The 27777-nt window shown below is 37.6% G+C and overlaps 1 protein-coding gene across 3 annotated transcripts in view; it reads left to right on the forward strand.

The window, feature by feature from the left end:
• The window catches only part of LOC105499091 (nuclear pore associated protein 1), a 564120-nt gene that overhangs the window by 444261 nt on the left and 92082 nt on the right, over nucleotides 1-27777 (forward strand). For all 3 annotated transcript variants that reach the window (XM_071099379.1, XM_071099380.1, XM_071099381.1), the window contains 6 exons: nucleotides 1714-1740; nucleotides 1956-2052; nucleotides 3037-5553; nucleotides 5976-6102; nucleotides 6963-7049; nucleotides 20592-20732. The gene's annotated coding sequence lies outside the window, so the exon portion shown is untranslated. The remainder of the gene's footprint in view (nucleotides 1-1713; nucleotides 1741-1955; nucleotides 2053-3036; nucleotides 5554-5975; nucleotides 6103-6962; nucleotides 7050-20591; nucleotides 20733-27777) is intronic.

Raw genomic sequence — 27777 nt, forward strand, 5'->3', positions numbered from 1 at the left:
GGGAGAAAAAGATAGGTAGTTGATCTAAATGAAGAATTGAATTTGGAAAGCAACTTAGAATAGTCTCTGCTTGTATTTCTGAGATTAAGGCAAACAGTCTCAAGATAAGTATTTCTGTCTTCAGAGAGCTGCACGCTGCAACTCTGCAAACTTTCAAGTAACACTTTACCATTTCTATCTTCCTTCTCCATGGGATCTTTGAGCCATGATTTATAAAATTACCTCTACATCTGTGTTGTATTTTCGTATTATCTAATATTCTCTTGAGGTCTCTCTTGGGACAATGGCTTCAAATTATAACGCTGCCCAACAGGACTCCAGGAAATTAGTCCTGGAGGTTTACAGTGCACCTTTCATGGGATACTTATTTATCCTGGCAGATGACTCAATGCCTAATTGTCCAGTCCTTGACCAGGCATCCTTCTTACTGTAATTTTTTTATTTCCATAGGTTATTGGGGAACAGGTGGTTTGGGTTACATGAGTAAGTTATTTAGTGGTGATTTGTGAGATTTTGGTGCACCCATCACCCAAGCAGTATACACTACACCCTATTTGTAGTTTTTTTTATCCTTCACCCCCTTCCCACCCTTTTCTCCTGAGTCTCCAGAGTCCATTGTGTCATTCTTATGCCTTTGCATCCTCATAGCTTAGCTCCCACTTACGAGTGAGACCATATGATATTTGGTGTTCTATTCCTGAATTACTTCACTTAGAATAATAGTCTCTAATCTCATTCAGGTCGCTGCAAAAGCCAATGACTCGTTCCTTTTTATGGTTGAGCAGTAGTTATACACACACACACACACACACATATACACCACAGTTTCTTTATCCACTCATTGATTGATGGGCATTTGGGTTGGATTACTGTAAACTTCTAAAATACTGTCAGATGCCCTTATGATACTTTTCAAACCTGTGACCACTACATTCATATCAAGACAACCACTTTCTAGGAGAACTCTGAATTGGAAAAATGTTAAGTTCAGGTGTGTTAGTCAAGTGAGACACAGAGGAGGTCACTCACTAAAGCACTTGAAATAACGTAAGCGGTGTATTTCTTACAGGTAAGGTTCCCTGGGCACCATCTTAGGGTCTACCTGACACATCAGATATTCTCCAATCTGCAAATTTCTCAGTCTTCACTTATTTTTTGTGAACTTGACTTTTTTGAAAAGTGCAGGTCAGATATTTTGTAGGTTTTCCCACAATATGAATTTCTCATGATTTCTCATGATTAAACTAGGGACATAAATACATTAAACCCGTGCATGTACGTTTGAAGGCAAGAAAATAAACGTTATAGATATTAGAAATATAAACATAGAGGTAAATACAATAAACACAAATTACAGAATAGCAAATAATTCACAGTAATAGCTACCTTCAGTGATTAAGGAAGATGATGAAGCTAAGGAGATGCACTAAGGGCCATCAAAAATATTGCTCATGTTGTTTTATAAGGTCAGCAGTGACTTTAAAGATGAAGAAACCTTACAAACTGAAGAATGGTTTCAGGTTTACAGAACAGTTGTAAATGTAGTACATAGAATTTCCATATATCCCGTGAAGTTTCCATTTTTGTTAAATTCTTACATTAATGTAGGACATTTGTCACAACCAATCAATTTTATAACACTATCATTAACTCCTCTTCATACTTTATTCATTTTTTTTTAAGTTTTCACTTAATGTCCTGTTTCTATTCCAGGATCTCATCCAGGATACCTCATCACAGGTACATGTCATGTCTCCTTACAATTCTCTGACTGTCACAGTTTCTCAGAGTTTCCTTATTTTTGCTGACATTAATATTACTAATGTGGGATTCGTCTGATGTTTCTCTCATGATAAGATGGGATTTGTGGGTTTAGGGGAAGAAGATCACAGAGGGAAAGTGTCATTTTTATTTATTTATTTAATTTTGAGACAGTGTCTCACTCTCTCACCCAGGCTGGAGTGCAGTGTCATGAGCTTGGCTCACTACAGCCTCCATCTTCTGGGTTTAAGGATCCTCCCTTGTCAGCCTCCAGGGTGGCTGAGGCTACAGGTATGTGCCACCATTCTGGGCTAATTTGTTGTTGTTGTTGTTGTTTGTTAGTTTTTTTGACAGATGCAAGGTTTCACCATGTTGCCCAGGCCAGGGTCAAACTCCTGGGCTCAAGGGATATTTATTTTTTTTATAGAGATGGGGTCTCAGTGTGGTAGCCAGGCTGGTCTGGGATTACAGGCGTGAGTCACCGTGCCTGGTCAAAAAGTGCCATTCTCATCATATCATATCATACTAAGAATGCAAACTATCAACAAGAGTACACATTCATTATTGGCAGAATGTCTACAAATTTCTTTAAATTTTCACCATAAACATGTGTCTATTCTCTTCCAATTATTTTATGTGTATTAATTTATTCATTTATATATGCATCATTTGTTTATATCATTATCTAAATATGGATATTTATTTTACACTGCATATGTGCTATTTTGTTTTGTTTTGTTTTGTTTTTTTGAGACAGAGCCTTGCTCTGTTGCCCCGGCTGGAGTGCAATGGCGTGATCTCGGCTCATTGAAACCTCTGCCCCTTGGGTTCAAGCAATTCTCGTGCCTCAGCCTCCCGAGCGGCTGGGATTACAGGCATGAGACGCTATACCTGGCTAAGTTTTGTATTTTTAGTAGAGACAGGGTTTCACCATGTTGGCCAGGCTGGTCTCAAACTGCATACCTCAGATGATCCACCCTCCTTGGCCTCCCAAAGTGCTGGGATTACAGGCGTGAGCCACGGTGCTTGGACGGTATTTTTTTTTTATTGCACACACCGCTCCAGTGTTGGCTAGTGGAAGGTTTTTAAGTTGTCTCTTGTATCATTGTGAAATGCCTCCGTAATGAAAGTTTGATGTTGTGTGGCTGGTTGGTTTTGTTGTTGTTTGGCATTTTCTTTTGTTCAGTCACTACTGTATGCTCCAGTCTGTGTATTTAATTGTGCTCCAGGCTAATTGGGTAATTTTGTAATTCCTACTAATGTTTCCAACACCAGGTGACCTAATCCGGCACCATCTAAATGGATCCACTCATTCTCCTTTGTCTGTAATCTAGCGCTCTCCCTGCGAGCAAGCTGACGTTGTTAATTTAATCATACTTCCTGAATAAGGTATGTTGCTGTGTAAGAAAATACAAGTTGAAAAGCACAAAATACTGTGTAATTCCATTTATATGACTCTCTTGAAAAGGAAAAAGTGTAGTGACATGTAAAGAGTTCAGTGGTTACAAGGGGCTTGGGAGAGAGAAAGGTGCAATCAGTGAACTACCGAAGATTTCTTTTGGGCAGTGGCATTACTCTCCTTGATACTGTAATGGTGAATACATAATCATGTTTTCCAAATCCTGAAGAACTTCGTAACACAAAGAGTGTACCTAAATTATGCAAATTAAAAACCTTATTTAGTCGGTAACAAGTTTGCCTTTTCACAGTATTTTACCTTTCCAACTTATATTTTTTCACAATGTGCTTTTTAGATTTTTGAAGTACACCTCATGGTTTTTAGATTTGCCTTCACCTAATTTTTGTAGGACAGGTGAGTCACACAATTGGGGCTTATCCTGAGAGGGTTATTAGCTTTGTCCAGGAAAGAATTTAAGGGCAAGTGGGTGATGTTAGACTGCAATATTTTATTGAATGGTACTGCTCCTAGCAGAGCAGGGCTAACTCTTAAGCAGTGTGTTCAGAGTTGGCAACATATAGGCCTCTTGGTAACTGTATTTATATGCATTCAAACCCACTTTTAATTATATGCAAATTGAAGGGCAGGTCAATGCAAATTGAGACAGGAAAGGGACAGTGGCTTCTAGGTTGTCTGCATGGAAAGGGGCAGTAACGTCTGAGTTGTGGCCATGGAATTTGTGAACAGTTATGTGGTTGGTAGGAGTGTCTTATGTGAGTGACAAATGAAGACTGCCAGGGATCACATTTGCCGCGATGTACTGGCTTCTGCCAGTTTTTCACTTTATCCTGTCTGGAGCAGATCTTGTTTTGGTTATCAAGGTTGTGAAACCAGAAAACAAGTCCTTCCGGTCTCCTACCTCATAATGAGGACATTGGGCATATTTTCATGTGATTTTGGATCTGACTATGGCTTTCTTTTGAGAATTGGCTATTTAAGATTTTGCCATTTTTGATTGGGATATTTGCCTTTTTAATTTTGAATTGTAAGACATTGCATATTCTGGATAATAGACCATTATCACCTATGAAATTTGCAATTTTCAGATGTTTTCTGCCATTCTTTGGGTGCCTGTTTATATTTGTTGGTGGACTTTAAATTGTAAAAGGTTTTAATTCTAATGAAGTTTAATATTTCTATATTTTCTTCTTTCCTTTGTGCTTTCAGTGTCATATCTTAAAACACTGTTTAACCAGAGACCACAAAGATGTATTCCTATGTTCCTTTTTATGGGTGGGGCCTGTTTAGCTCTTATATTTAGATGGATGATCATTTTGAGTCAATTATGTTTCTGGTGTGAAGCAAGAGTCTAACTTGCATGTGGAGATGCACTTGCCCCAGAAACATTTGACAATAAAATTTTGCTTCATACCTAATTTATTTGGCCACATTATAAAAGCATTTCACCGTAAATGTAAGGATTCATTTTTGAGCATTATATTCTACTACATTGATCAATACATATATCCCTATACTAGTACCACAAATCTTGATTACTATTACTTTGTAGTAAGTTTTGAAATCAGGAAGTATATGTCTACTATGGAAACCCTTTTTGTCCTTCTCAAGAGTATTTTGGCCGCTCAGGATCTATATTATATATAATTTTAGGATGACCTTCTAAATTTAGGGGAAGGTGATGCCACCTGAGGTTTTGAGAGAAGTTGCATTAATTCTATAGATCCATTTGGAAAATACCGCCTAGCTAACAATATTAACCCTTCTAAACAATGAGCATTCAAAGATTTTCTTTTAATTTTGTTCAATATGCATTCTATAGTTTTTAGTGTACATATTTTGCGCTTAATTTGATAAGCTTATTCCTAAGTATTTTTGATGCCATCTCAATTGGAATGGTTTTCTGAGTTTTGTTTTTAGATTGCTAGTATCAAGACATTTAAAATATTTTATATTAACATTATATACTGCAAACTTTTTTGAACTCATCTTTAAATTCTAAACATATTTGATTAGAGTCCTTTGGACTTTTAATACATAAGATCATGTCATTTACAAATAGTCAGAGTTTGACTTCCTTTCCATCCTAGAAACATTATATTTATTTTTCTAAATAAATTGCCCTGTCTACATTCTCCAGTACAATGTTGCAAACAAGTGTCAACAGTGGAAATATTTGACTTGTTTCTAATATCAAATAAATTAGTGAACCTTTCAGATACTTATGATGATATGTGAGTTTTTCACAGATGCTCTTTGAAATGAAGAAAGTTCTCTTATCTGCCTAATTTGCTGCATGTTTTTATAATACTGAATCTGGGAATTTTCAAGTGCTTGTTTGACACCTTTACTGTCACCTAATTTTTGTAGGACAGGTGAGTCACAGAATTGGGGTTTTTCCTGAGAGGGTTATTAGCTTTTCATATTAACCTTTGAGATGATTGTATAGTTTTTATTCTTTGTTAATATAGTGTATGACATTAATTGTATCATATGTTGAACCAAATTTGCATTCCTGAGGTAAATACCCTTTGCCATGGTGTATAATACTTTCTACATGTTGCTGATTTCATTTGATAATATTTCCCTGGTGATTTTTGTCTCTATATTTGTAAGGCATATTGGTCTTCATTTTCCTTATTTGAAATGTCTTTGTCTAGTTGTTCAATCAGGGTAAACTAATCCATAATATACAATGGTAAGTGATCTATTTTCTACTTATTTATTATTATTGTATTGTTTTGAAATATTTTTGATAAATTAGTATTAATTTTAAGTGATTTTAATAACACACCAGTGAGTTCCTGATGAGGGCAGGGAAGTGAATCCTAAGAACAATCATGTGAGTTTGGAAGGAGACCCTTCCCCAGCTGAGCCTCAGCCTGAGCTATCACCTACATCTGGACCGAAGACCCAGAGAAACTGTGAGTAATATGTTTGTGGTTTTGAGCCACTAAGGTATGTAGTAATTTGTTATGCACCAAGTAGTAAGTAATATACCTGACAGTAACTGTAAGGTGGTATTCTGGATTAGATCCTAGAATAGGTAAGTATATCATTATTAGAAAACCTGGTAAAATATGAAGGAAGTTTATAGATCACTTAAGGGTCTTGAAAAACAGTTAAATTCTGTTTTCATGAATATGCTATGGTTATAATAGATATTAGCATTCTAGTTAGCTGAATTGTATATCAAACTGTCTGTACTTACCTATGTGCCTTTGTGTAAATCTGCAGTTATTTCAAAATAAATATGTTTTTAAGATTATTATTTTTTTTAAAAAAGTAAGCAAGTAAAGACATAAGCAAAAAACTTTTGCCTCCAGATACAAGTGGGCATCTAGGGAGAGAATAGCAAACTAGCTTTTCTTATCTAGGCAGCATTCCAAACCCAGGCACCACTGCTACAGGAAGGTACCATCAAGCTCCAAGAACTCTTATCCTCCTTCTCCTTCCCCACTACCCAGTCATTAGTGTCAGCATCCACTTCTTCAAAGAAAGATGCCTGTTTTTCACATATCCCAGAAAGCCCCATTTTAGGACACCATTTAGCAGAGTATATTCAGGATCCCACTAACCTTTTCAGAAGACATGACTTCCAGATGATGTAAGGGAAGAATAAGAAATTTCAGTGACAGGGAACATAAATCATATGTCTGCATTCAGGATCATGTTTTCTTGGTACAGGGATTTCTTCTTCAAGTTATCAAAAGACGACTTTACTTTCAAACCTTTCAGAAAACCTGTTCTAATTTAGTTCTCTTCACTCTACATTCTCCATCAGGAATTGTTCAGGACCATGCACTCTGTTGATTCTCACATGGTGGAATTATATTTCTCTTGGCCAACCCTAAAGCCATCAAAATAGCAGGTAAGCAGAGTACAACAAATATTTCTAATAAGTTAGTTTAGGTCAGTCCCTGCTTCCAAAGGCCTGGGAATAAATCTTTACAACAGGTTTTTTTTGCAGGTGAATGCCACTGAGTGATATATACATGTTGTGCACAAGAAGAGAAATCTCAGTAGGCAAAAAAAATAAAAAAATCAAAACAGTGTACAGCATATCTCCAGCCCCCCATGCAGTGATCTGAGAGACAGAAACAGGCTGGCTGATGACTCTGCGTGTGTACTGGCTGCCCACTAATTCTCCACACAGCTTCCTATTAAGAGGCATAATAGCAGCAGAGTTGTTTTCAGGAACCATGCCTAAAGGCCTCCAAGGCCATGGAACTACGTATTGAACTCCCGTTGACATCCACAAATCTTGAATAGCATGATGTCACAGGCACAGATGACAAAGTGCTGAACACTGAGTCCCCAGACAAACTTAAACTGCATGGAAGCTATGATTTCACCCAGTATCCTAAATCAACAGTTTTATAGAGGCTGGCCTGGACACCACAAGTCTACAAAAGATGCTATTGTAAGCAAACCAAATTTTCAGACCACATCATGAGGCAAACCCAGTGCTCTGTCTCCACACTCTAACCTGATAAGAAGATTGAGTTCAAGGAAGGAATGTCTCATATATGTGATGGCATGACTTTGTGTTCACTTAAATTCAACCTTCCTGGAGTCTAAAACTCTAGGTGAAATTTCAGTCAACCCCCTTAACTATGACTGTATGAGTTTTTTCTTCACTCAGTGTATTCATGATGGGACACCAAAACCGATTCCAATATCCAAGTACCCAAAGTAGAGCTGACCAGAGTAGCAAGGGGACAGATCAAAATACCTTATCAAGACCATTATGCATTCACTTCTGCAGTAACTAATCCTAAAGTGATTTCTGCAATCACCAGTCATGTGATTAAAAGGACAAATGTGAATGAAGAAAAAGATACACAAATGTTACAGCTGAAAGAATGGACTTTCTAATGAAGTTTACAGGAAGCATTGCTCACATTTCTAAGATTATAGTTTAAAGTTTCAAAATACAGCTTTTCCTAGGTCTTTAGAGAGCCACCATTCCGTGAATTTTTCAGATAACTCTTTGCAATTTTCATCTTTGTCCTCAATGGATTTCTTAAACCATGGTTCATAGAACTGTATTTCCATATATGACATAAGAATTTTAGTACTCCACTAATAACTCTAATTTGTCTAAAAAGTAGCTAGAATATAAACGCCATTTATAAATTTTTGTGATAAGATTTAAGCATATTTCCTCAATAACAAACAAGAATATAGCCAATGAGCCACCATAATTTAACACTGAGAAATGAGCAGTCACAGAGAAAACAGTCTATTCCATTCATCGTAGAGTGCACATTTTCACATCTATCAAACACAGATGCATCTTAAATTTGATAGCGTTGAAACACTGTTGACGAGAAGGCAGTCATCATGTGATTGTCCTTGTTTACTTGTATATGACCTTGGTCTGCAGACCTCCTGTCGACATTTTTGGGTGATATCATCAACATCCACATCAAATCTTGCATAGGAGGATTCAGAAGGTTGAAAATATAAACTCACAGGAGCAACATAGGAATCTCACAGGAAATGCAGCATCACCCAAGCTTCAGATTAGCACAGATGATGATAACATGGGGAACATCATGAGCAAGATGAAATGAAGAGTGATTCAGGAGAGTTGGATCTGGATGAACGAAAATTTAGGAAAACCTTTGTTGGTGTATTTTCCTCATATGTTCTGTCCCATGTAATCATAGGAGTGACAAAAGACAAGAAGAATATCCACATGTATATGTCTTGAAAACAGCTTTTTTACCCCAATAATTATAATATAATGATGATATTATTATACAATGTATTTCCACATGATAAAAGTATTAGTTTCATTGTTAGTGGTTTTGTTCTTTTATTCTGATATAGGAAATAGTGACACATTACAACTGATGCAATCAATACACGTCACAATTTATTAGAATATTTATTTTTCAGGGTTAGTGTAGGCTTGGTAATATACTACATGCTTTATATGTTATCATTTCATGCAATCCACCTGCCATCTCAGGAAGTAAGCATGATTCTCGCTCCTCTGATCCATTTCCAAGTCTGAGGTAACTCGACAGGAGAGGCCTGAAGGAACCTTGAGTTTGATTCCATATGCCCCAGAGTCTTTGCTCGTATCAACTACGTAGAATAAGTTTTGTCTTATATGGTAAATGCTTTTCAGGTTTTCCTGAATTGTGTTCTGTATACTATAAATATTTTTATATTTTTGTCTGTGAACCAACTATAATTTTGTGTGTAATGTCAGGTCATAGGTCAGACATTAATTTCTCCCTGTGGATATTCAAGACCCTGGAACATTTTAATAAAAATCTATGTTTCCCCCATGCATCAACTTAAATATATGCTTATATATGCATATGTCTGTTTTCATTTTTAAGTTATTGGTTGTTTATTATATATCTGTGCAAATACCACACTCTTATTATTAAGAGAGTCTATTTAGCCCAAGAATTTTCTCTCTAGAGATTGTTCATTTTTTTCTTTTTTAAGAGATAATTTTGTTTGTCACGCCAACTGGGGTACAGTGGCACAAACACAGAACACATTCTCTGTCTGAGCTGCTGAACTCAAGAGATCTCCCCGCTCAACCTCCTGAGTAGCTGGGACTACAGGTGCAAGCCACCTTGCACGGCTAATTTTTAACTATTTTTGGTAGAGAGAAGGTCTCTCTTTGTTGCCCAGGCTGATCTAGAACTCCTGGCCTCAAACAATCCACCTTCCTTAGTCTCCCAAACCATAGGGATTGCAAGCATGATCCATTGTGCCTGGCCCAGGGCCTGTTGTTTTAACCACTGAGCTGCTCTATAATGAGGTGAAAAATGTTCAGACCTGCATGCCTTGCACCTACACCAATACTTTCAGCTGTACCTTGAATAAGGCTGTGGATATACAACTTTGGAACATTGCTATTGACTCTTAAATCTCTAATGTCCTTGTGATCTTAGGCAATCTCCCAACACCACTACCCACTTTATGTATTTAATATCTTTGACAACAGCCAGTGGTGTTGAAAACCTGGAGAGGCAGCCCTGACTGCCTCCTGCCCTGCTGTAGATGATCCTGTGAACAGGGTCCCCTTCCAGACCACGCCCAACAAAGGCAGGTTCACAGGGGAGCCTCTGAGCTCAGAGCCTCTCTGGGGGCTCTGCACGCACAAGGACAGCAGCTCCCAGCCTTGGCTGTGGGGTGAGGTAGGGAATTCAAGTCTTTTTAAAAAGGCTGAGTTTGTTCAAAAATGATTCTGCTTGCTTACCAATGACACCTTAAGACTTTAGATTTTATATTGTGCTATTTCTCCTTTGTTTTGATTTAATTTGTTGTGCAAATGTCTTAAATGCTTGTGTATAAATATTCTGGTGTGTTTTTTTTTTTTTTGGCCATATAAACATCATCTAAAACCAAATATTTATTTTTGTATTGTGTGTTTAAGGCCTTTATTTTTCTGTTTTAAAAATGCATTTATAATTATTTTTCAATGAACCATATCAACTATTTTCATCTTTACTCCTGTTTCCCTTTCATAAATTGAATGTTAATATCACTTTTATTAGCAACGACAGACGTTGCATATTCTCTGCTTTATGATTTTCCAGAATTTTCCTCTTAAATAGCTCTGGTTAAAAAGAAGGACAGAAACTATTCTGTAAGCCACAAAGCAAAATTGTCCCACATTAAAAAGATCTTATGCTTAAAAAGATCTGTCAAACTTTCTATTCTATGGCTTAGTTTGCTGTACATGTGAAAGGTTAACAAGGTATTGATTTGTGTGGCAGTAAAGTTAGACTTCACATCTGAACACAAAGAGCAACCTCTTCTTAACTATGCAGGTGTGAACTTCATGATGCTGTTTCATTTTCTCCTTGTACAAAAGATTTAGACATTGACTGGACTCCATAATTCCTTCCACCTCACCTCCATGTACGTGTACGTGACAGTTCTCTGCACGGATCACCCATTCTATTAGATATGAATTATTTTCTTATTTCTGATGAGTGATGATTAAACTCGTTTTTAGTTCTCAGTGATATAAAAAATACCAGTTAGAAAACGTGTACATCACGTGCTGTAATCAGAAAATATTTTTGTGCCATTAGCTTATAAAAAAAGGAATTTCAATCTTTTATTTATTATCATTTTCAGCCAACTTAATAGTCTCAAAAGGTTTTCTTTTTTTTTTTTTTTTTTTTTTTTTTTTTGAGACGGAGTCTCGCTCTGTCACCCAGGCTGTAGTGCAGTGGCCGGATCTCAGCTCACTGCAAGCTCCGCCTCCCAGGTTTACGCCATTCTCCTGCCTCAGCCTCCCGAATAGCTGGGACTACAGGCGCCTGCCACCTCGCCCGGCTAGTTTTTTGTATTTTTTAGTAGAGACGGGGTTTCACCGTGTTAGCCAGGAAGGTCTCGATCTCCTGACCTCGTGATCCGCCCGTCTCGGCCTCCCAAAGTGCTGGGATTACAGGCTTGAGCCACCGCGCCCGGCCAAGGTTTTCATACTTGTGCATTTTTTTAGATTGTACTTTTGTTGTCTTAGTCAAAACTTAGGCAAAGATTGGAGACGTTTGTTCAAGATGTGTGAGACATGAGCAATCAACAGAGCAAAAGCACTGATATTGTATGGGGACTTTTGTTCTATATTAATAGATGGGCACTTGTTCTGCTAGGTATAGCTGCAGTCAAGGTCTATAGGCTTTAATAGTATAAACAGAAAATTTCATTTATAGATCCTGGTTTAAAAAAAAAAAAGAAGTGCCCCTCATCTGTTATAGTCTGGTACCATTTTGCTACAGAATGTAGGTTCGGCAGTGGCCACTTGTAAAATCAAATAATAAGCAGAAGGCTGGGAAAAAGAAAGTGACTTTATTCCAGATTTTAGCAACGGGGAAGGGCTAGATTCATATCTCAAGGAGCCATTTCAGTTTTCGTGGCAGAAAGCAGGATTGTAAGGAGAAATTTTGGTATGCAGGGCATGCAGAAGGAATGTGGAGGTTCAGGGTCTACATGATTTGCTAGAGGACTTATCTGTAATCATATTAGCCTAGCCAGCATCATTCAAGACAGAATCGGGTTGTGGATTAGTTAATCAGATGTCTTGAAACAATGTGAAGCATGCCTGTTCTGGTTCAACATTTGGTAATTTCTAAGCAAACACATACTTAGATAAGCTGGCAATGCTTGCTGGTGGTCTCCCTGGTGGAAAGGACAGAGAGGAAAAGGTTATATTTGCATTTCTTAAGGAGCTAAATAACAGGTGAACATAGAGGGGAAGAAAAAGACAAAGATAATTTTTAGAAAAATGGGGTACTCAGTTACAATTTAACTTAATTTCACTGCATATAGAGAGTAACCCTAGGCCGGGCGCGGTGGCGCAAGCCTGTAATCCCAGCACTTTGGGAGGCCGAGGCGGGTGGATCACGAGGTCAGGAGATCGAGACTATCCTGGCTAACATGGTGAAACCCCGTCTCTACTAAAAATACAAAAAAAACTAGCCGGGCGTGGTGGCGGGCGCCTGTAGTCTCAGCTACTTGGGAGGCTGAGGCGGGAGAATGGCGTGAACCCGGGAGGCGGAGTTTGCAGTGAGCCGAGATCACGCCACTGCACTCCAGCCTGGGAGACACAGCGAGACTCCGTCTCAAAAAAAAAAAAAAAAAAAAAAAAGAGAGTAACCCTATACTACATAGCCTGTGGCATGTACATAGTGAAAAGCAGAGAAAAATATTTTTCTAATGTTAAATAAACTGGATATTTTTAAGGGAAACTGATAGAGGTGGGAAAATTTATTAGTTTCTTCTACTTTAGGTGATGAACATGCTCTACTCTTGTAAGTAGAAAGCTATATTTTAATTGTTTTATAGTGCAGTGATTTTACCAGCAACAACTAACCAGGTAACATAGGAAAGACAGGTTGGTGTCCACATAGGGTGATCGAATCTACTTAACACGTCATTTGCTTCGTTTCTAAGCAATAGCCATCCCTTCATCCTTGGACTTGTTGTAAGACCACTGAGTCATGAAAAGCCTTGTCTTTTTGCAGTAGGGAATTAGATGAAAGGGTGAAGGTAAAGTTCATTCAAATTACTTCTCTTCGTATCTTTGCTCTGTATTTCTGTACCACTCCTGTGTTCCTGTGAACCATGTCCCAGTGGAATACTGATGGCACCATAGTCCAGCCTGCATGGGTGTAGGCACGAGTGCTCTCTCCTGTTCTTACCACTGCACGTGGAGAATGGCTTCGTGAAATTCAGCCACTTTGTTCCTCAGTCTGTCAGTTCCATCTTCTCACTCAGGGTGTTTTCTAGAGTCTGTGCCGCACCATAGCCTGGAAGTTCTCCCCAGGCAGTAACCTGAGGCAATAGTAACCCTCATATCATTGTTTTGCATCTCTCAGATGTCATTATTTGATGTGCGCTGTCTTGCAGTCCATCATTCCAGATAAAGTGTCCATGTTTACATGTGATAAGCCATATCTAATCCCAATAAATTTTTCCACAACATTTTGTTTCATTCTTCCAGCAGTTACTCTTATCATTACTGTACCCCACCCTGTATGGATCTCGTTGCCCATATGAAGCTGAATAAGGAACAATGTGCGTCACACTCACAGAGAAAGATGGACAAGTGAGCTGGCCTTTGTATCACTAAAGGGAAAGTCAGATTGGTGAATACATAATGTCTGTAGTGTCTCATTGGGAACATTCACTGTATGTCAATGAATCAAAGACGTAGAAGGATCTAAAAGAATAATATCTCCATCAAACTATTATACACATAAAAGACTTGTTTATACTAACTGAAAAAGTCCTTTTAGAATTTTGAATTTATAAGTTTTATTCGTATAAAAATGAAAGTAACATTGAAATTTTAAATTAAGTCACACATATTTTGGTATTCTGATTATGGTTATTCTGAATTAGCTTTTTACCCAGAGCTATAGAAACCTTAACAACACCCTGTGTACCTGAAGAGATATGGGAAAGGCACACTTTTTCATAAAAAAGAGGCTGTACCATTGTGGGATTTGCACCTTTCTTATTGATACCCATTCTGGTAATTTTGATGATGGTGATCTTAAGAGAAGCTGACGATATAAAATTTCAGGATGTATTCATCCATGTGCTGAAAAGTTGAATCATGTCATGGCTCACGCAAGTCTAGCAGTGACAGTGATGAAAAGCAACAAACAAACAAAAAATCTCACACACATAGTAACACATAGTAAAATTGGTGGAATATGGTAACTAATAAAGATTTTGCAGTATTCACCAAAGGAGCCATATAAATAGAGCTAAATCTTGGTGAACAAGAATGTTTTATTTAAACTAAGAGGGAAACACTGTCCAGAAGGACCAAAGAAGTACGGATAAGCCAAGAGGAGCAGGGACCCTGAGAGAGTCTCTAGAGTGGATTGAGGATGGGGAGGCTGGAGAAGAAGCTTAGTGGTGGGGGAGGACTCAGGACTCACATCCTGTCATGAGAACAGAAGAGAGCAAAAGAAACGTGGTCGTCTTCATGTTCAAACCTACTTCAAATTGAGAGATAGAGTTTCTAGGGAAGTAGACAAGATTATAGTTGAGAGGTGTTTGAGAGGCGTTAAATCCATTGGTGAAATTCAATATGAAGGAGAATCTTCTGTGTTATTTATTGTCCACTACATGTATGGGGCTCACAGGGGAATGACATAGATAATGTTTCCAAAATTTCCAATATTTAAACCTAGTGGGGATTCAGAAAACTTAACAGAAACTAAACTGCAAGTGGAAGAGTTGCGCTTGGGACCTCAGAGGACAAGCATCAGACCTGGGATGAGATGGACAATGGGGGCTTCCAGGAGGAGGATCACTGGAGGAGATGCTGGAGAGTGAGGTGCAATGAGTCCACCAGACAGGGGAGAGAAAGGGAAGAGGAAAATGTGTGTTTGTGGCACAGGCCAGGGCAAGAGAAGAGGACAGTGGACTGGAAGGAACACTGGGATCAGTAATACGTGAGGAGGCGGGAGCAGGAATGGCAGACCATGGAGGGACTGGTAATGATCCAGGGGCAACTTTTCTCCCCGGACATTACACATGTTCACATGCCTGTCTCTGCATGTTCTCTTACATGTTCTTTGATATTCTCATACAAACTTCATGATGTCCTCATGTCTCTGAGATTGTAACATGTGATATACATGAATTTATTCCCATATATGTGTATATATGGGAATGTGTGTGTGTGTGTGTTTTTGGGTTTTTTTTGTTTTTTTTTTTTTGTTTTTTTGAGATGGGAGTTTCTCTCTTGTTGCCCAGGCAGGAGTGCAATGGTACAATCTCAGCTCACTGCAACCTCCACCTTCCAGGTTAAAAGGATTCTCCCACCTCAGCCTCCTGAGTAGCTGGGATTACAGGCACCTGCCACCATGCCCAGCTAATTTTTGTGTTTTTAGTAGAGATGGGGTTTCACCATGTTGGCCAGGTTGGTCTCAAACTCTTGACCTCAGGTGATCTGCCCGCTTGGCCTCCCAAAGTAAGTGCTGGGATTACAGGCGTGAGTCACTGTGCCCAGCCCCCTTTTATATTTATAGCAATTGTTATCAACCTGAATATTTAGTGGTGGATTGTTTACATTTATATATTTAAAACTTAGTAAATAAAATTACTTCACTTAGTATGCCTTTATTTCATCACGTTTCAAAGCATCTGCTCATTTTAAGGGAGAGTCACGTCTGCAAGCAAGCATTGTGTCAGGGTTATTGTGTTTTTATTAATTTTGGATACTTGTATGTTCTGGAAACTATTAAGCTATCAGTATTCTTTTAAAAAATATTGTTGCTTCATCTTTTACTTTGTTTTTACTTACCTTGCAATAGTATGTCTTTTTTGCTGCTTATTTTCCATTTGATTTTCTCTCGTTCTCCTTTCCTATGCTGGAAACTTAGATGATGAAATTTAGTCTTTCTTTCAAACTTATGTCTTCAATAGAATCTTCTTTAAACTCTACTTCTGTTACATCTATTAATTTTGTTAAGTTTTTTTCATTGCTATTTGGGTCAAAATATTTTTAATAAATCTTGAGATACCTTCTTTGGGCCATGTTATGTATCGAAGTGTGTTGTTTAATCTCCATGTATTTGGGGATATTTCAGTTACCTTTCTGTTACTTACTTCTAGATTAATTTTCTTTTGGTCTGAGAGCAATCATTGTGTGATTCCTATTCTTTTAAATTTAATAAGTGGTGTTCTAAGTCCTATAATATGGACAGTCTTGCAGAGGGATCCTTATGGGCTAAGGAAGTATGTATATTATTCACATCGTTGGAGTTAGTAGTTTAAAGATATAAGTTATATTGGGTTGACTGATTGTATAGTTGAGTGATAATATGCCCTTGCTTGTATTTTACCTGCTGGATGTGTTGATTCTTGATAGAGAGGGTTGATGTCTCCAACAATAATAGTGGACTCATCTCTTTCTTCTTCACATTCCCCCATCACCTAATTTAACACACTATTTTTAGGCTTATACCTATTGAGGAGAGTTATATTTTCTTAGAGAATCACCCCTTTTATCCTTTACTTATGCCTGTCTTTATTCTTCATCATTTTATTTGCTTTAAAGTCTACTCTGTTGGAAATTAATATCTGTACACTTATTTTCTTTGATTAGTGGAGTATGTTATGTTTATCTCTTCATTGTTAATCCATATGTGTCTTTATATTTAAATTGGCTTTCTTATGTAGTTGGGCCCTGTTTTTACATCTACTCTGTGTTTTATAACTGGTACCTTAAGAACCCTGACATTCAAAGTGGTTATTGATATAGTTGGAATCATATCCACTGTATTTGTTACTGTCTTCTAGTTCTTGCACTGCCTTTGTTTCTATTTTTCTCATCCACTCATTTTCTTCCTTGGGTGGTTTTCATTCAGCTTTCATATGATTTCATCTTCTTTTCTTTCCTAGCATGTAGGACATATTTATTTTACACTATTTTATTGGTTACCCAAGGTAATAAAAACTTTTATTTTGTATATTTTTAATTGATCTTACATATAACACTTTTTTTGTTGTTTGTTTGTTTGTTTTGTTCTGTTTTGGGACAGAGTCACACTCTGTTGCCCAAGCTGGAGTGCAGTGGTGCAATCTCAGTTCACTGCAACCTCTACCTCCTGGGTTCACGCCATTCTCCTGCTTCAGCCTCCCGAGTGGCTGAGACTACAGGCGCCCACCACCACACCCAGCTAATTTTTTTGTATTTTTAGTAGAGATGGGGTTTCACCATGTTAGCCAGGATGGTCTCGATCTCTTGACCTTGTGATCCACCCGCCTCAGCCTCCCAAAGTACTGGGATTTGATTACATGCATGAACCACCGCACCCAGCCATAACAGCTTGTTTAAAATAAAAATAACATATGTATATGATTATATATGCATAAGTATAAGGTATACATACACATATGTATATACATGTACATACATATATGCACAAGTCTTTTTACATGTAAGTGAAATGAAAGATAAAGATACAAGGGACAAAAGAAAGAAATACAAGAAAAGGAGGAAATAATTAGGACTATTCTGTTAATACAAGGTTGTCACTCTACTTCTGAAGTGATACACTCCTAAATGAAAAGGGCTCAGATTAGTGCTAACTGTAAATCGCAACCACCAGGGAAAGCTACTGAACCAAGGGCATCAATTCCTTGCTGCCTGTTGGACTGAGGCTGCATTCAGTTCCTTCCCATGCTGGCTTCTCCCTCATGGCAGAATGTGCCATCAAAGCCACCACGGGAGAGGTTTTGCAGCAAGACAGAAATCACAGTCTTGTGTAAGATGATCATCCAAGTGACATCCATCACATTGTAGTATTCTTTTGACTCAAAGCAAGTCTCAGGTTCTCCCTAAATTCCCAAGGAAAGGATTAGAATACCGGGTTGTATAGACCAAGTCATGAGGATCACTGTGCACCATCTTAGAGCCTGCCTCCAACATTAGGTCCTGCCCAATCTGTAACAGGCGCTCAGTCTTCACTTATTTTGCTGACCTTGACCTTCGTGAGAACAGGTCACATATTTTGTACAATGTGTCAGTCTGGATTTCTCTGAAGTTTTCTCATAATTTCAATGAGCAGTATAGAGAGACAGAAACACATTATTATCTACTTGTGAAGACAAGAAACACTGAACAAGATATTATTTGCAAATGCAAATTTAGAGAAAAAAACTTGAACAATTTGTGAATGGAAAAATGAAAACTTAAAACCTTCACCAGGATAAAAAAAAGAAGAGGATAGATATGGGAGATGCATACATGGGACACAATATTGATAACCTTCTACTTACTAAACTCAATGGTGTACTTTAAAATATCTATTTTAGAATTGTTTTGCGTTTACAGAACAGTTAGAAATAAATACAGTGAGTTTATACCCAACACACAGTTTCCCTTTTATTTAATTCTTATATTAGTATGGGACATTTGTCACAATTAATGAATCAATATTGTACATTATAATTCATCAACATCCACAATTAATCAGATGTCCTTTTTACACTTAATGTATGTATTCTGTTCCAGGATTGTGTTCAGGACACCACGCATTTAGGTATTGTGTGCTCCTTTTGGGCCTGCCAGTTTCTCAGATTTTTCTTGTTTCTAATGTAATTGAAATCCCTCCTTTGGGATTCATCTGTTGTTTCACTCATGATTAGATGGCTGTTCTGGGGTTTATGGAGGAAGACCGCTAAGGGAAAGTTTTATTCTCAAGAAGTTGTTATATATTATGGGCATGCAATATTTCTTCCCTTCCCTCCCCTCCCCTCTCTTTTTGACACAGTCTCCCTCTGTTGCCCAGGCTGGAGTGCAGTGGTGCAATCTAGGCTCACTGCAACCTCCACCTCCCGGGTTCAAGCAATTCTCCTGCCTCAGCCTGCCAAGTAGCTGGGACTACAGCGCGTGCTACCACACTTTGGCTAATACATTTTTATTTTTTTGTAGAGGTGTAATGTTCCTATTTCCCAGCCTGGTTTCCAAGTCCTGGCTTCAAATAATTCTCCCACCTTGGCATCCCAAGGTGCTGGGATTACAGTGACCCAGCCACTTTATCACTGTTAACGTTAGTTTTATTATCTGGATGAAGTAGTTCAGTTCGGTTTTCTCTACTACAAAAGTAATAATTTTTCTCCCTCTTCATGATGTACTTGTTTGATAAAAAGTCACTATGAAAAGCACATACTTAAGTAGAGAATCATCCTCCATCTCTGTAAGGGCAGAACTTTTGCAAATACCATTTGTATTTTTTAAACAATTTTAATGTTCTTTTGGCTGACCTGGATCAATTTCATTTTCCTGTACATGTTAAAATCAGTGATCCAATTATTTCAAAAAATAAAAAATAAGTGCAAGCTAGAATTTCTGCAGGGACTATATTGAACCCGCAGATACATTTGGAAAGTATTAGCATCTTGGTTAATATTTAATAGCATTCTGATCAACGAAAATCTAACGTTTTATCATTTATTTAGGATTTCTTTAATACTTCAATATCTTTTTAAAGTTTCAGTGTATATATCTTGCAGTTGTTATGTTAAATTTATTTTCAAATATATTTCCTTTCTGCTGCTATAATAAATGAAATCATTTTCTGAGTTTTATTTTTTGATTCCTTTGTATTGTGTAAGACAGCAGTTTTTTCCATTGATCTTGCATACTACTGCATTACTGAACTTTTTGTTTTTGTTGTTATTTCAACCTTATTTTAGTGGATTCCTTAAGATTTTCCATACACTAGATTATGTCACTGGCCAATAGAGATAGTTCGACTTCTTCCTTTTCAATCTGGAAGACTTATATTTATTTTCCTAGCCTAATTTTCTCAATTACATCCTCAAGCATAATGTTTAATAAAATTCACAGGAGTCAATAACTGTTTAGTGTTTCTAATCTTGGGGAAATTACTAAAAGTTACTTGATACCTTTTGGTGTTATGTGAGATTTTCATAGATGCCCTTTTTAGATAAAGAACATTCCCTTCTATGCAAAACTTAATGAGTATTTTTACTGTGAATGGGTGTTGGATCTGGATTTGTCAAGTGCTTATTCTGCATCTTTAGATGTGATAATGAGGCTTTTGTCATATAGTGTTTTTTTTAATATAGCGTATTACACTAATTATTTTTATATGCTGTACCAAACTTGTGATCCTGAGTAAATAAATACCTTTGGTATTAGTATATAAGCCTGTTTCATGATTCTGACTTACATTGGAAGTATTTGCTTGAGGATTATTGCCTGGGTATCCATAAAGCATATTAGTTTATAGTTTTCCTTTTTTGGACTGTCTTTTTTCTGGTTGTGGCATCAGAGGAAACTGCTTCATAGAATGCATTGCACACCGATCTCTTCTCTGTGGTTTGTATTTTTGTGGAGAACAGTTAGTGAAAAATTGCTATTGATATTTTAAAGGTTTGGAATAATTCAGTGGTGAAGTCTTCTTGAGCTGAGCAGTCATGTGAGCTTGGAAGAGGATCCTTCCCCAGCTGATCCTTCAGGTCAGACCTCAGTCTCAGTCATCATCTACATCTGGATTCCTGACCCAGAGAAACTGTGAGTAATATGTGTGTGCTTTTGAGCCACTAAGCTACATGGTAATAGGCTATGCTGCAATAAACAATAGTACACTTGATGATAAATGTAATATGTTATCCTGAATTAGATCCAAAAACAGAAAAATTGAATTAGTGGAAAATCTGGTAAAATATGAAGACAGACAATACTTTAGTTAATAGTTTTGTACCTTTATCAATTTCTGAGTTTTCATAGATATTCTATGGTTATGTATAATATTAATATTATAGGAGATTGAAGGATATATATATGTAAGAGCTTAGCACTGCTCTATAAATTTGAAATTATTTTAGAATAAATAGGAAGTGTAGACATGCTCATATATTTGAGATCAAGACTTGCTATTAACTTAAATGAGCTTTTGTGGAACCTGAAACTTATGATGCAAATGCAGTATCATTATTAAATATAAGTAATATGAGTTTCTATTTTATTCACTCTATACTTCCGGGAACAGCAAAGCCCATCTGTTTTCTCAGGTAGTATCTAAAAGTAGAATTGAGTCTAGTAACAAGTAAACAGCACAGAAGATTGTATGGAAACTATAATGCGTTTACATTTGCAGTAACTAATCATAAAATGACTTGCAGGATAATTATCCACATTATTAGAATGACCATGGGAAAGACAAAAAAAATAGAAATGCAACTTTCTGAATTGAGAAACTGTATCTGAGCAAGCGTGGTGGCACACACCTATAGTTCCAGCTACTAGGGAGAGTAGGTAGAATGATCACTTGACACCAGGAGTTTGAGGCTGTAGTACACAAAGATTGTGCCTGTGAATAGCTACTGCACTCCAGCCTGGACAATACAGTAAGGCATCATCTCTTAAATAAATAAATAAATAAATAAATAAATAATTGGATTTACATTACAAGTTTCAGAGATTGTTGTTTATATTTCTATGATTAGGGCTGAAATTATCTAGATTTTTCTGTTTTCAGAGAGCTGCCATGACACGGTTTCACTGTGTCCTCACGCAAGTCTCATCTCAAAGTGTAATCCTCATGTGTTGGAAGAGGGGCCTGGTGGGAGGTGAATGGATCATGGGGACAGATTTCCCCCTTGCTGTTCTTTTGATAGTGGATGAGTTCTCATGAGATTGGATGGTTTTGAAGTGTGGCACTTCCCCCACAACTCCACCCCTCTCTCTCCTGCTGCCTGCCTTATTTCCCCTTTGCCTTTGGCCATGACTGTAAGTTTCCTGAGGCCTCCCCAGCCGTGCAGTAACGTAAGTCAATTACATCTTTTCACTTCATAAATTACCCAGTCTCAGGTAGTTCTTTACAGCAGTGTGAAAATGGACTGATAGAGAAAATTGGTACTAAGAGAGTGGGGTACTGCTATGAAGATAACTGAAAATGTAGAAGCAACTTTTGAACTGGGTAGCAGGCAGAGGTTGGAAGTTTTCAGAGCTCAGAAGAGGATAGGAAGATATGGGAAAGTTTGGAACAACCTAGATACTTGCGGAATGGTTTTGACCATGTGAACCCCAAATATCTGAGACAGGTCTCAGTCAATTTAGAAAGTTTATTTTACCAAGTTAAGGATACACCCATGAGACAGCCTTAGGAAGTCTTGAGACATGTGCCCAAGGTGTTCAGGAGTACAGCTTGCTTTTACATTTTATACATTTTAGGGAGATATGAGACATCAATCAATATGTGTAAGGTACATTGGTTTGGTCCTGGAAGGTGGGACAACTCAAAGTGGGGGCTTCCAGGTTAGAAGTACATAAGAGACAAAAAGGTTGCATTATTTTGAGTCCTTGATCAGCCTTCTGCTGAATACACAATTTAGTCTGACTCCATGAATCTGTATTTTTACATAAACAATAGTGGAGAGGAAGCAATCAGATATGCATTTGTCTCAGGTAAGCCTCAAAGGGATGACTTTGAATAGAATGGGAGGCAGGTTTGCCCTAAGCAGTTCCCAGCGTGACTTTTCCCTTTACCTTAGTCATTTTGGGGTGCCAAGATTTATTTTCCTGTCACAATCAAAATGTTGATAGTAATATGGACAGTGAAGTACAGGCTGAATGGACTCAGATGGAGATGAGGAACTTATTGGGAACCAGAGAAAACATCACTCTTGCTATGTGACTGGTGGCATTTTGCCCTGCCCTAAAGATCTGTGGAACTTTGAACTTGAGAGAGATGATTTAGGGTATCTGGCAGAAGACATTTCGAAGCAGCAGAGCATTTGACACGTGACCTGGCTGTTGCTAAAATTGTATGTTCCTATGCGTGAACAAAGAGATTACCTGAAACTGAAATATATTTGAAAGGGAAGCAGAGCATAAAACTGGAAAATTTGCAGCCCAACCAGTCCCCATTTTTATTAAAGACAAGTTATAGTAGGACACAATTATCATCAGAATGAGTTTTAGTCTTATTATACTTAGCCTGATTATTTCCATAAAAAACAACCAGAATAAGTATTTGCCATATAGGCTCTTTCTAATTTGGCTTTGCTGGAACCGTGTTCTATAAGGAATCTCTGACTGGACTTTTTTTTTTTTTTTTTTTTTTTTTTGAGACAGACCCTTACTCTGTCACCCAGGCTGGAGTGCAATGGCATGATCTTGGCTCGCTGCAACCTCCACCTCCCAGGTTCAAGCAATTCTCCTGCCTCAGCCTCCTGAGTAGCTGGGATTACAAGCACCCATAACCATGCCTAGCTAATGTTTGTATTTTTAGTAGAGATGGGGTTTCATCATGTTGGCCAGGCTGGTCTTGAATTCCTGACCTCAGGTGATCCACCCGCCTTCACCTCCCAAAGTGCTGGAATTGCAGGCCTGAGTCACCACGCCCAGCCGATTAAAAGCCTTGAGTCCACCTATGGATTTATTTGTGCCTACAAATACCTGTATAGATTGAGTGAATTCCTCTTTTCTTAAGGTCCCAAGATAAATTTAGGATTTTTAAAAAGTGATTTTTTACTTACTGCCAGTCAGGAACCCCATAAAAGGACTGTGTAGACAAGTTATGAAGGCAGTTTCCACAAGAAACTTTTGTCATCTCTATAACTTAACTAATTCCTTAAGGCATTCCGTTTATATCTGAAAGTATGTCAGTCTGTTGATAAAATACAACCATATCTTTGGTAAAATAACCGTTGTCTCTGCTTGTGTTCTTTTACAAAAGAAAAGAGATAAACAGATTTTTTTTTTTTGAGACAGAAAAAATGATTTACTCATTAATATAGATGCAAAAATCCTTTAAAAATATTGGCAAACTGAATCCAAGAATATATGAAAAATATAACACACCATGATAAATTTGCATTCATCCTATAAATGCAAAATATATTTTGCATTATAAAATCTAGTTTAATTCATGAAATTAACAAACTAAATAATTATTTCAATAGTATTAGATAAACTTTAAACATATGTGGTCTCCTATCTCTCCAAACACCTCATACTAAAAGAATAGTTCTTTTTTTTCTTAAGAAGAATATATATATATATATATATATATATTTTTTTTTTTTTTTTAAGTTCTAGGGTACATGTGCACAATGTGCAGGTTTGTTACATATGTATACATGTGCTATGTTGGTGTGCTGCACCCATTAACTCATCATTTACATTAGGTATATCTCTTAATGCTATCCCTCCCCCACTCCCTCCCCACAATAGGACCCGGTGTGTGATGTTCCCCTTCCTGTGTCCAAGTGATCTCATTGTTCACTTCCCACCTATGAGTGAGAACATGCGGTATTTGGTTTTCTGTTCCTGCAATAGTTTGCTGAGAATGATGGTTTCCAGCTGCATGCATGTCCCTACAAAGGACACGAACTCATACTTTTTTATGGCTGCATAGTATTCCATGGTGTATATGTGCCACATTTTCTTAATCCACTGATGGACATTTGGGTTGATTCCATGTCTTTGCTATTGTGAATAGTGCCACAATAAACATACGTGTGCATGTGTCTTTATAGTAGCATGACTTATGATCCTTTGGGTATATCCCCAGTAATGGGATGGCTGGGTCAAATGGTATTTCTAGTTCTAGATCCTTGAGGAATTGCCACACTGTTTTCCACAATGGTTGAACTAGTTTACAGTCCCACCAACAGTGTAAAAATGTTCCTATTTCTCCACATCCTCTGCAGCACCTGTTGTTTCCTGATTTTTTAATGATTGCCATTCTAACTGGTGTGAGATGGTATCTCATTGTGGTTTTGATTTGCATTTCTCTGATGGCGAGTGATGATGAGCATTTTTTCATGTGTCTGTTGGCTGTATGAATGTCTTCTTTTGAGAAGTATCTGTTCATACCCTTTGCCCACTTTTTGATGGAGTTATTTTTTTCTTGTAAATTTTATTGAGTTCTTTATAGGTTCTGGATATTATTAGCCCTTTGTCAGATGAGTAGATTGCAAAAATTTTCTCCCATTCTGTAGGTTGCCTGTTCACTCTGATAGTAGTTTCTTTTGCTGTGCAGAAACTCTTTAGTTTAATTGGATCCCATTTGTCAATTTTGGCTTTTGTTGCTGTTGCTTTTGGTGTTTTAGACATGAAATCCTTGCCCATGCCTATGTCCTGAATGGTATTACCTAGGTTTTCTTCTAGGGTTTTTATGGTTTTAGGTCTAACATTTAGGTCTCTAATCCATTTTGAATTAATTTTCATATAAGGAGTAAGGAAAGGATCCAGTTTCAGCTTTCTACTTATGGCTAGCCAATTTTCCCAGCACCATTTATTAAATAGGGAATCTTTCCCTGTTTCTTGTTTTTGTCAGGTTTGTCAAAGATTAGATGGCTGTAGATGTGTGGTATTATTTCTGAGGGCTCTGTTCTCTTCCATTGGTCTATATCTCTGTTTTGGTACCGGTACCATGCTGTTTTGGTTACTGTAGCCTTGTATAGTTTGAAGTCAGGTAGCGTGATGCCTCCAGCTTTGTTCTTTTGGCTGTATGTTCTTCCATTTGTTTGTGTCCTCTTTTATTTCACTGAGCAGTGGTTTGTAGTTCTCATTGAAGAGGTTCTTTACATCCCTTGTAAGTTGGATTCCTAGGTATTTTATTCTCTTTGAAGCTATTGTGAATGGAAGTTCATTCATGATTTGGCTCTCTGTTTGTCTGTTACTGGTGTATAAGAATGCTTGTGATTTTTGCACATTGATTTTGTATCCTGAGACTTTGCTGAAGTTGCTTATCAGCTTAAGGAGATTTTGCACTGAGACAGTGGGGTTTTCTAAATATACAATCATGTCATCTGCAAACAGGGACAATTTGACTTCATCTTTTCCTGACTGAACACCCTTTATTTCTTTCTCTTGCCTGATTGCCCTAGCCAGAACTTCCAACACTATGTTGAATAGGAGTGGTGAGAGAGGGCATCCCTGTCTTATGCCAGTTTTCAAAGGGAATGCTTCCAGTTTTTGCCCATTCAGTATGATATTGACTGTGGGTTTGTCATAAATAGTTCTTATTTTTTTGAGATACTTTCCATCAATACCGAATTTATTGAGAGTTTTTAGCATGAAGGGCTGTTGAATTTTGTCAAAGGCCTTTTCTGCATCTATTGTGATAATCGTGGTTTTTGTCTTTGGTTCTGTTTATATGCTGGATTACATTTATTGATTTGCATATGTTGAACCAGCCTTGCATCCCAGGGATGAAGCCCACTTAATCATGGTGGATAGACTTTTTGATGTGCTGCTGGATTCGGTTTGCCAGTATTTTATTGAGGATTTTTGCATCGATGTTCATCAGGGATATTGGTCTAAAATTCTCTTTTTGTGTTGTATCTCTGTTAGGCTTTGGTATCAGGATGATGCTGGCCTCGTAAAATGAGTTGGAGAGGATTCCCTCTTTTTCTATTGATTGGAATAGTTTCAGAAGGAATGGTACCTTGTACCTCTGGTAGAATTCAGCTGTGAATCCGTCTGGTCCCAGACTTTTTTTGGTTGGTGGGCTATTAATTATTGCCTCAATTTCAGAGCCTGCTATTGGTCTATTCAGGGATTCAACTTCTTCCTGGTTTAGTCTTGGGAGAGTGTAAGTGGCCAGGAAATTATCCATTTCTTCTAGGTTTTCTAGTTTATTTGCGTAGAGATGTTTATAGTATTCTCTGATGGTAGTTTGTATTTCTGTGGGGTCGGTGCTGATATCCCCTTTATCATTTTTTATTGCGTCTATTTGATTCTTCTCTTTTTCTTCTTTATTAGTCTTGCTAGCAGTCTATCAATTTTATTGATCTTTTCAAAAAACCAGCTCCTGGATTCATTGATTTTTTGGAGGGTTTTTTGTGTCTCTATCTCCTTCAGTTCTGCTCCGATCTTAGTTATTTCTTGCCTTCTGCTAGCTGTTGAATGTGTTTGCTCTTGCTTCTCTAGTTCTTTTAATTGTGATGTTAGGGTGTCAATTTTAGATCTTTCCTGCTTTCTCTTGTGGGCATTTAGTGCTATAAATTTCCCTCTACACATTGCTTTAAATGTGTCCCAGAGATTCTGCTATGTTGTATCTTTGTTTTCATTGGTTTCAAAGAACATCTTTATTTCTGCCTTCATTTCGTTAGGTTCCCAGTAGTCATTCAGGAGCAGGTTGTTCAGTTTTCATGTAGTTGAGCAGTTTTGATTGAGTTTCTTAGTCCTGAGTTCTGGTTTCATTGCACTGTGGTCTGAGAGACAGTTTGTTATAATTTCTGTTCTTTTACATTTTCTGAGGAGTGCTTTACTTCCAACTATGTGGTCAATTTTGGAATAAGTGCAATGTGGTGCTGAGAAGAATGTTGATTTGGGGTGGAGAGTTCTGTAGATGTCTATTAGGTCCACTTAGTGCAGAGTTGAGTTCAATTCCTGGATATCCTTGTTAACTTTCTGTCTTGTTAATCTGTCTAATGTTGACAGTGGGGTGTTAAAGTCTCCCATTACTTTTGTATGGGAGTCTAAGTCTCTATGTAGGTTTCTAAGGACTTGCTTTATGAATGTGGGTGCTCCTGTATTGGGTGCATATATATATTTAGGATAGTTAGCTCTTCCTGATGAATTGATCCCTTTACCATTATGT

Source organism: Macaca nemestrina, chromosome 7 (genome assembly GCF_043159975.1).
Source record: "Macaca nemestrina isolate mMacNem1 chromosome 7, mMacNem.hap1, whole genome shotgun sequence".
NCBI classification, from domain to species: Eukaryota; Metazoa; Chordata; class Mammalia; order Primates; family Cercopithecidae; genus Macaca; species Macaca nemestrina.